Source organism: Aythya ferina, assembly GCF_964211825.1.
Source record: "Aythya ferina genome assembly, chromosome: 3".
Lineage (NCBI taxonomy): Eukaryota > Metazoa > Chordata > Aves > Anseriformes > Anatidae > Aythya > Aythya ferina.
Genome location: NC_140298.1, coordinates 68471235 through 68480894, shown reverse-complemented (window position 1 = coordinate 68480894; position 9660 = coordinate 68471235). Strand labels below are relative to the sequence as shown.

Here is a 9660-nt window from a genome sequence, read left to right as displayed (position 1 = left end):
TTATTTTTCAAGATCTTTTGTAACTCATCCATGGTTCCCCTTTGGTCTTGTTTGCATGGAAAAGATCTGTCAGTGGAAGGACCAGTCTTTAGGGATCCTCTGTGAGGAGAGGCTGAGGACAGCTGCATTCAGTAAGGTTCTAGCTAGCTCCACAAGGCATGACTGAGCCCAGTAGCCATGGGTAGAATGTCTCTGGGAAAATGTTTTCAAGAAAAGGCAAAACACAGCCGAGGAGTGAGGAAAAACAAGTTTGTGAACAAAAAGGTCAGTGAAGAAATAGAGGGAGGATGTGCTTCAGTTACAAGAGCAAGGATTCCCCTGCACTCCATGGAAGTTTTGGAAGTGACTATGGTGGACCGGATATTTCCCTGCAGCCTGTGGAGAGGACCATGGTGGAGCAGACATATACACTGCAGCTCATGAAAGGGCCCACATCAGAGCAGGTGGATGTATCCTCAAGAAAATTTGAGCCCCATAAGGAGTGCCCACACTGAGCCAGGTGTCGCGTTAAGGGGTGTAGCTGATTAACCGTTACGGGCCCGGTCAGATTCAGGTTACTGAACCAGTCGGACATTCACCAAAAACACTTTAACCGTCTGGGGGTCCAGTCAGACATTCACCAAAAACGCATTAACGGCCTGGGGGTCCGTTCAGACATTCACCAAAAACGCATTAACCATCTGGGGGTCCGTTCGGACATTCACCAAAAATGCATTAACCGCCTGGGGGTCTGGTTAGATTCAGAACACTGAACTATCACGGATAACCACCCTCACCCTCGTTGCACTCAATGAGAGTTATCACAATGCAATCAAGTATGGTTTATTACAGCAACAGATAATCAGGTTCTTTTGGATTGCCGGCGATAGTGACTGTCTGCAAAAGCAAGTAAGTATGCATAAAATACACAGGTGTTATAGGTGTTATAGGTGTTATAGATGTTACAGGTGTTATAGATGTTATAGATGTTATAGATGTTACAGATGTTATAGATGTTATAGATGTTACAGGTGTTACAGATGTTATAGATGTTACAGGTGTTACAGGTGTTTACAGATGTTACAGGTGCGCAGCCTAGAAATAAACGCGTTAAAAGTATCAAAGACTCTATAGAGGTTTATAAGCAAGTATTCAGATCTCACCCAAAGGCGTCCCAATGGGGGGGGAAGAGAGGCTCAGCCCGTCGACTGATCCCAAGAGTCAGGAGGTCCTAAGGATGTTGTCCTCGGGATGGTATCTCCCCTGACGGTGGTATCTTCCCTAACATCCCCTTTCTCTTGGGCCAATTTATATTATTTTCTATCTTTTAGGTGGAGCTTGAGTGGCTCTAGTCAAGCATATCTTAGTTATGATTGGTGTAAAGTTTTCCCGTCTCCGTTTAAAGTAATAGGCTCCGAGGAATTCAGAGCGCATGCTCAGTGAGGGGTGGTCGCACCTTGGAGGCGGGTAGCTTTTGGGATGGAGGTGTGTTTTGGTATTATAATGATATTATAATGAGCAAAAAGTACACTAGGGTACAGCATTTGTCAAAACATGACAGGTCTTTGGCTTAGGGTGGCAAAAAGTGCAGCTTTGTGCACAAGAACAATCGAGGTCCCATCTGATTACAGAGCCTAGCCGTGGTGTCTCCACTCCACTCTAGGCTCCGTGCTGTTCCTTAGAGCTAGCACACCAAGTTTCCCCAGCGCGATAGCATCTAAGGCTGGGAGCCTAGGGAACGCTCTGATAAAGCAGTTATGCCCTACCCTGAAAGCCTCTTCAATGCTGTACCTTTTCCTTAAAAATGTGAATGTTAGTTTTATTTTCCTAGTTACTTCAGGCATTTACACCACACCAGGTTCCCGGCAGGAACTGCCACCTGTGGAGAGGACCCAAAGATGAAACAGGTTTTTGTCCTGTAGGAATGCAGCTCTTGGAGGGCACACTCTGAAGCAGAGGAAAAGTATGAGAAGCTGGAGTGGCAGAAAGGCTGTTAAAGACTGACCACGACCCCAGTTCCCTGTGCTGCTTCGGGTGAGGGAACTGGGGAGGTAGTAAAGGTATCTTCATCCTTGGAGATATTCAAAACCTCCTGCACAACCCAATCTAGTTGATCCTGCTGGAGCAGGGGCATAATACTAAATGATCTCCAGAGATGCCTTCCAACTTAAACAATGTTGTGATTCTGTGAATAGTTAAATATCATAGTCAGTAATTGAAGAAAATTCTTCAGCAATTATTTCTATGGAGACCATATTTTATAGACTGGGTTTTGTCAGAAAGAGAGTAAGACACTCAAATCATATTCTTTAAAGGGTTTGGGGAATATAGTTCTCTAAAACAGATTGTGACTGAATTTAGAAGTCTCATTAAAGTGAGATGACTGTTTATCTTCCTTCTTACTCTTTGAGAAAACTGTTCTGATAAAGAAGTTATAAATATTTTTTTCACAAATTACTTCCATTGTGGCCAAGGTGAAGACATGACAGGGGGAAAGGAAAACCTGCTTCTACAAAGATTTCATCTTACAATTTCATTTCATTTCATTTCATTGCATTGTAAAATATGAAAAGATGATATAGCTGGCTTGCCTCCATGTTTTGAGCAATTTATCACATTACAAAGAATCAACAGATGTCCAGACATTCTACTGAGACACAAATTAAGAGGAGAGAAATGGGCTCTTTTTTTATATTTTTGTACTGGAACTTAAGAAACATATATACAACACTCAACTGCTATAATGAAAGCAGTGTACAGGTAATTAAAATGTAAAGTCCTAGGAATGATTTGACATACTTATGTTTTCTTTCTTTACTAAATTCCCTGAAAATCAGCTGTGAAGGTGAAACCACACTGATTGCATTTTTTTTGTTGTTGCTTTTGTGTGTGTGAATGTTCCAGTAATTTAAATAAGCCATAAATGTAAATTAAACATTAAGTTAACATTAATATGAGTTTCTCAATCATATTTCAAGCTAATTGGTATTCAGCTAATTATAAGATATTGGTGCCAATTATTGTAAGGAATTAGCACATTGGGTTACTCCTACAAAAGAGGTAATTTTTCACAACTTCTGTCAAATATTAGTGAAACAACATGCTAAGGCAGATTTTAACATCTTCATTAATGGTCTGGAAATAACAGAAGCCAATACGTACAATTAACACTTAGAAAGAAAGCAAGAAAAAGTTGACTCAAAATTAAAAAAAATATATATATACATGAAATTGTTTCTAATGTTATTAATTTTTAATAATATTTTAAAATAACAAGGAGAATTAGTCAAAATTCAACACATGCAACTCTCTGGTTATTTGAAAGCTAATAATTTTTTTGGTATTATATAATGTAAATGCTTTTGTTCATGTTGTTCCATATCTATTTTCCATACTTTACTGGATTCAGGGGGAGAACATGACTACTGAGGATAAGGAATAGGCTAAGTTTCTTAATCCTTTTTTTACATCTGTCTTTACTAGTCAGACCACTTATCCTCAGGGTACTCAGCCTCCCGGCCTGGAAGTCTGGGATGGGGAGCAGAAGAAACACCCCACAGTTCAGGTGGAAACAGTTAGAGACCTGCTGCTCCACTTGGGCTGTCAGAAGTCCATGGGGCCACCTGAGGGTGCTGAGGGAATTGGCAGATGTGACTGCTGGGCTGCTTTCCATCATCTACCAGTGGTCGTGATCATTTGGGAGGTCCCGAATGACTGGAGACTTGCTGATGTGAAGCACATCTATAAGAAGGGTCATAAGGAGGAAGTGGCAGTATTCCAGGTGGGGCCACATGAGGGGTGAGTAGAGGGGGACAATCACCCCCCTTGACCTGCTGGCCTTGCATCTTTTGATGCAGCCCAGGACACAATCCTTTTGGGCAATGTAAAGGTGTGTTCACAAGTGTTTCCTTTCTGTTTTCTAAAGTATTAGCATTCAGTGTTTCTTTTGTGTCACTTACAGGTACATATCCTTTCCCCACTAAATCTAGTTCCAAACCCTGCTAATGAGTCCTGCGAGACTGCAGCCCAAAATGGTCTTGCCCCACTTGGTCAGGTGTGCCCCATCCTGTAGAAGCATGCCTGGTTTCTCAAAAGCATGCCCAAGACCATAGAACCCAAAACCCTGAACATGGCACTAGCTGCGCAGCCAATCATTCACCTGATCTTTCCACTGGCTCCTCCTTGGTTCGCATTTTCTAGCTGGGAGGATTGAAAACACTACTTGTGCTATGTTCCTTCAGCATCTTTCCAAGGAACATAAAGTCCCTTTTGATGTTTCAGCCTCCACTGTCCCTACGTGAAAGAGCAGGTACAGATGATAGTCCTCCAGCTTAACCACACTCAGTAGCCTCTTTGTGATGTCATGAATACAGGGGTATTGACCATCACCATTTCTGTTATTTTCTACCCTATTCTTTTATCAGGGCATCATTGTACCGGGGCACTCTGCTCTGAGCAGAGATGAGGGTCCAGCTTCCCTGTCTTGTGAGACTGTCAATTCTGCCAGTTTTGGGTTGGAAGCCACCTTACCACCACCTTGTGAGGTCATAAGGCAAAGCTGTTTTTCAGTCCACATGCATGAATCTCTCGGTCAGATTCCTGGATGCGTAACAGCCTGCTGGGCTCCTCTCGCAATCTGGCAGCTTTCTCAGAAAGTTCATCTATGTGTTCACACTTGCACCCACAACACCCAACTCTACCTTCAGGCCTTAGGGGTACCTCCAGGTTCTGGTGTTCCTTGCATCTGAGGGTCTGGGCAGCTCTTTCAGTCCTTGGGAGGTCTGTCTGGGTAGAGGCATCTGCTAAGGGGGGTTCATGGCCTCTCTCTTTGGGTTTTGGTCTCAGCCAGAAGGTGCGGCAGGTGGACACCATTTTTCCCTCACTGGAAAGCCGCTTCATGTTGCTCACAGAATACAAGGTAGACATCTGTCTGTCTCCTGCCCTCCCTGCTCACCCTGACTGTGCACACTACCTCAAAAACTGCTGCACCATGCTGTGACTAATGCACCACACCCTGTTACCTTGTTTGCCTTCTCTGTTTGTCACACTCTGTTTGCTGTGCTCCCAAGGGGCTGCCTTTGCACGACAGAGTGGGGTGCACTCCTGGTTTTGCCCAAGCCTCATCAGCTGCCCTCACAATGGCTGCCAGCTCCTGACGGTTTCCTCAGCTGCCTCAAGTGGCCTCAATGCAGGAAACCCCCGCATGCCATGATTCACTGTTCTGCTGCAGAATGTGTCTGCCTGGAGCCAATTGCCTGATTGGTGATTGGTGACCATGATTGGTGACCATGACTTGAGATAATAGGTGAACTTTTACTGTGCCATTGCTTACTTATTCAAATGGAAGAATAGCAGAGTAGACAGCTTCAGTACAGTCTTTGTTTCCACCATTTATACTAGAGTGAATCTACAACACTTGCAGTCACAGGAGCTGGATGATGGTCTCAAGACGTTGTGTGATAGGAGGTAGACTTTGGTCAGTGGTCAAAAGTCCTCAATCCCTGGTCTTGCCAGCAATGACAGTAGAAAAACTGATACTTCTGCATCAGACACATTTTTTTCACTGAGGTTATTCTTTTATGCATGAACCCAAGTCTTTTATCTATCTATCTATAAAACAGGACAGCAGGACAACAGTGGTCATTCAACAAGAAATAGCTATGTACAAATATTATACATTTTATTCACATTTGGCAGAAATTATTCACTTATGAATAATTCACTTATGGCTCAAATTAAATTTTGAAGTAACTGTAGATTCCATTTTTTCATTAGGCAATGCATTCATACATCTTTTTCTTTAAATACTTCTAATATACATTAAAAACAAACAAACAAACAAACGAAAAACACAACACCATAAATATTCAGTAGTACTATACTGAAGTGTCAAATGGGAGTGTAGCTCATGCTTTTACAGATGCTAGAATTCGTTCTTCCTTACAGATGAAACTGACAACACTGGTACAATGTAATGAGCAGGCATATGAATATCTATTTTCCATGGTTCTGCAGGGTTCTGATCTATGTTGATCAGAATTAAACTTCTTTCTCACATTGGTAGACTGCAATATGTCACTGAAAGTCTTGTGAACTTGAGTAGAAGCGAGTGTTGTGATTTTTAGTCTAAGAAATTTGGAAAACTGTTTGGTATACAAGTCAAGGGAACAATAAATAGAACTTACTCTTGTCTGACTTCCAGATGGCTTCACAACAGCCCAGGGAATCCAGATTTTACCACCATAAAGTAAGCATTCATAGAATGGAAGGAAGGAATTACAAGCTCAAGAAAAGATGTTCACTTTAAGGGTTACTAAATATATTAATAGTCGGGTATAAAGATTATAGTGGACAAATACAAATATCTAATGCATATTTATATTTTAAAAGGGAGAATTGGTACGGTATTTTTGATAAGAAGTAATGATATAACACTAAGCATAATAAACTTCAAAATGGTTTGAATATATATATATATATATATATATTTTTTTTTTTTCTGCCACTTAAGCCAATTAAGGCTGTTTTGGGAAAGATTGGATATAACCTATTCAGCCTTCTTTCTCAAATGTTTGTGCTAATCAGTTTTGCCCAAATAAGAGTATCATACCAGTGCCCACAGATGTCATATACTGACCAAAGCATTCAAGCTACCTGAATTTCCAAAATTTCAAAAGGAGAAATAAATAGCCATTGAAAGACCAGCATTACTTCCTTTGATGCTTCTTAGAGGTATTGGAATTAGGTTATTCCAATATCATTTCAATTCCTCCTTCTTTGTAAGAGAACCATCCAAAAACAACAACAAAGTGCTTGGAAAGTGAAATCTTCTTATTGCATTAAATTGTCATTCCACATTATGTTGCTGTCAAAAATATGATATATATATAAGCCATCAAACATGGCAAATTTATTTTCATTAGGAAGCTTTTCAGTTACGTCTGTGTGTTGTTTCCTAATCTTCTTACATGTAACCTCTAGGAATAGCAAGAAGATGAGAGGCACACAGATTGCCTGACTGCTTTTTATAACTTCTCCTGAGATTTCTCTACTGCTTCTAGCAAGTTTGAAATAATCTCTATGCAAACAAATTTTTTCTTTTGTCTTACTTACCCTTATCTATCAAGCCCATTTCAAGAGTGTGGATATGAACAATATAATGATATGCATTTTGAGATGTTATAAGCTATATGTAGGACAAGAATACTAATATGTGCTATAGGATCATATAACACACTGCATTGGGTTTACAGGGCAAGGGTTTGGTAGTGGGGGGGCTGAATGGGTGTCCTCTGTGAGAAGGCGACCAGACAAAATGTCAGACAAAAGTCAGCTCCAGCCAGCCCTACAAGGGACCTGCCACTGGCCAGAGCTGAGCCAGTGAGCAACACTGTTTTGGCCTCTGTGAGCCCTGCAGGCCTCTGTGAGCCCTGAAAAGCCCTGCAGACACTAAGGCCTGTGTAGGACGAGGAGGAGGTGCTCCAGATGCCAGAGCAGAAGTTCCCTTGGAGCATGTGGAGCAGGCATGGGTCCACTGCAGCCCATGGGTCCCACATGGAGCAGATCTCCACGCTGCAGCCCGTGGAGGAGCCCCCAGTGCAGCAAGTGGATATGGCCTGGAGGAGGATGGAGCCCATGGAGAGCCACTGCAGGAGCAGGCCTCGGGCCAGAGCTGCAGCCTGTGGAGAGGAGCCCACGCAGGAGTAAGGGGTCTGGGGGGAACTGCCACCTGTGAGGGACCCATGTTGAAGCAGTTTGCTCCTGATGGATGGACCCCGTGGTACGGACACATGTGGTAGCAGTTCTTGAAGAGCTGCTGTCTGTGGGAAGCCCACGCTGGATCAGATCAAGAAGAACGGCATTGTGTGGGAAGGACCCCATGTGGAGCAGGGGCAGAGAGTAATCATGAATAAGCAGTGGAGACGAAATAGCAGGGACTGACTGCAGCCCCCATTCCTCTGTGCTGGCTGGGGGGAGTACATAGAATAGGGTAGATGAGGGGAAGGTGTTTTTAGTTTGCTTTTAGTTTCTCACTATTCTAGTCTGCTAGTGATACACAATAAATTATATTAATCTCCCTATGCTGAATCTGTTTTGCCCATGACGCTAAGTATTTAGTAATCTCCCTGCCCTTCCTTATCTCAAACCTTGAGCCCTTTCAATTGTATTTTTTCCACCTTTTTCTTTGAGGAAGGGCAGTGAGAGACCAGTTTCGGTGGAGTTTAGCTGCTCAGCAGCGTAAAACCACCAGACACATCATTGCCATATTTCATATCCCAGTTACAAGGTCTTTTATTGATTTTCCTAAACTGGTGTACAGAATGTATCATAACTAAGATGGGTCCCAAATACATAGAATTTATTTTTAATTCAGTATTATAACAATATAAGAAGCAAATAAGCAAGCAGAAAGTTAATATGATGTAATACTAAGAAAATGCACGATGATCTTTTAATGTTTTCAGTATAACTGCTTTAAAAATAGATTGATGAATGTGCTTTGATTAAACTATATAACTTATACAGCAATCAGAAAAATAGTTATATGTTACAAACTGACCCAAGACATTTTAGAAAAAAAAAATATAATCCAATAAACACACAAAATAATAAATATAGTTGTTTTTTTTTTTCTTTCAAAGAAGTCTTGTAAAAAAAAAATAGGATCAAAAATTGTTATGGTGTGAATATACAGTTTATTATTCTATACAGTTCCTCTATGTTACTGAGTATGAACACATATAAAATTATATATAGGAAATTATTCTCTCATATGTACTCTTTTTCTATTATTTTTGTTAGCAGATAATCTTAAAAAATAAAAACATGTACCCTGGGGGTGGTAAAGCAAATTTACCCATTACTTCATAGCAGAGATCCTCAAGGGTAATTCAAAGATTTTCAGAACACTGTATTTCATAAACCTTAGAAAATGGTTTATGTTTGTATTTACGTCTTTTTTCTTTTTTTTTTTTTTTTTTCCCAAAAAAGGACCTTGCGTATTTTATAGCTTTCATTTATGCAACTCTTGACAGCTCCTTGGTTTTAAAGTAGACTACAAACAAGTATGTATATACTCATAAAGAATAAACTGTATTTGGGCTAAGGAAAACATTTTTTATTGCACTTATTTTTCTTTGTAAGTTTGGTGGACTTTACTGTTCATGAAAATGAGATTTATAGTATTGGCTCATTCAAGGCACGGTACTGACAGGTGGTGTGCATTAACATCTCTATACATCTCTGCAAAAGGCACTTCACTCCTGACTTACAATAGCTCTGCTGTTCTAAAACTAGGTGCCTATATTTCCTCTGTGCCAAGGATGTTAGGTTTGTGTTGCATTGTGTGATGGGTTTTATACTAGCCAGCCTTCCATTGAGGACTGCAATAAGATCAAACTAAATACTTTTTAATACTTTTTTTTTTTTTTTTCTTTAACGTGTAAGTAAAATTCACGTTTTAATGTGTAAACCAAATATTTTAATTCTCTTCTTGGCTACTTCAGTGACCCTAGCACCAAAACTCATTGTCAAAGTGAAGATGCTACTACAGCACTTTCACCCCTTCAGTCAACTGTACTCTGAATACAGTTGCTAAAAAAGGATGTAGAGTTTAGGAGCTTTTCTTCTTTGTGTAATAAAATGTGTCTGTACAGCAAAAGAGAGAGCATTTAAATAGTT

The 9660-nt window shown here is 40.7% G+C and overlaps 1 long non-coding RNA gene across 1 annotated transcript in view; it reads left to right on the top strand.

Annotated features, from left to right (window-relative positions):
• Positions 1-1073: 1073 nt before the first annotated feature.
• LOC311434200 overlaps positions 1074-9660 on the top strand; it is a 161635-nt gene continuing 153048 nt past the window's right edge. Inside the window, exon 1 of the long non-coding RNA XR_014691314.1 lies at positions 1074-1362. This is a non-coding gene — a long non-coding RNA (uncharacterized lncRNA). The remainder of the gene's footprint in view (positions 1363-9660) is intronic.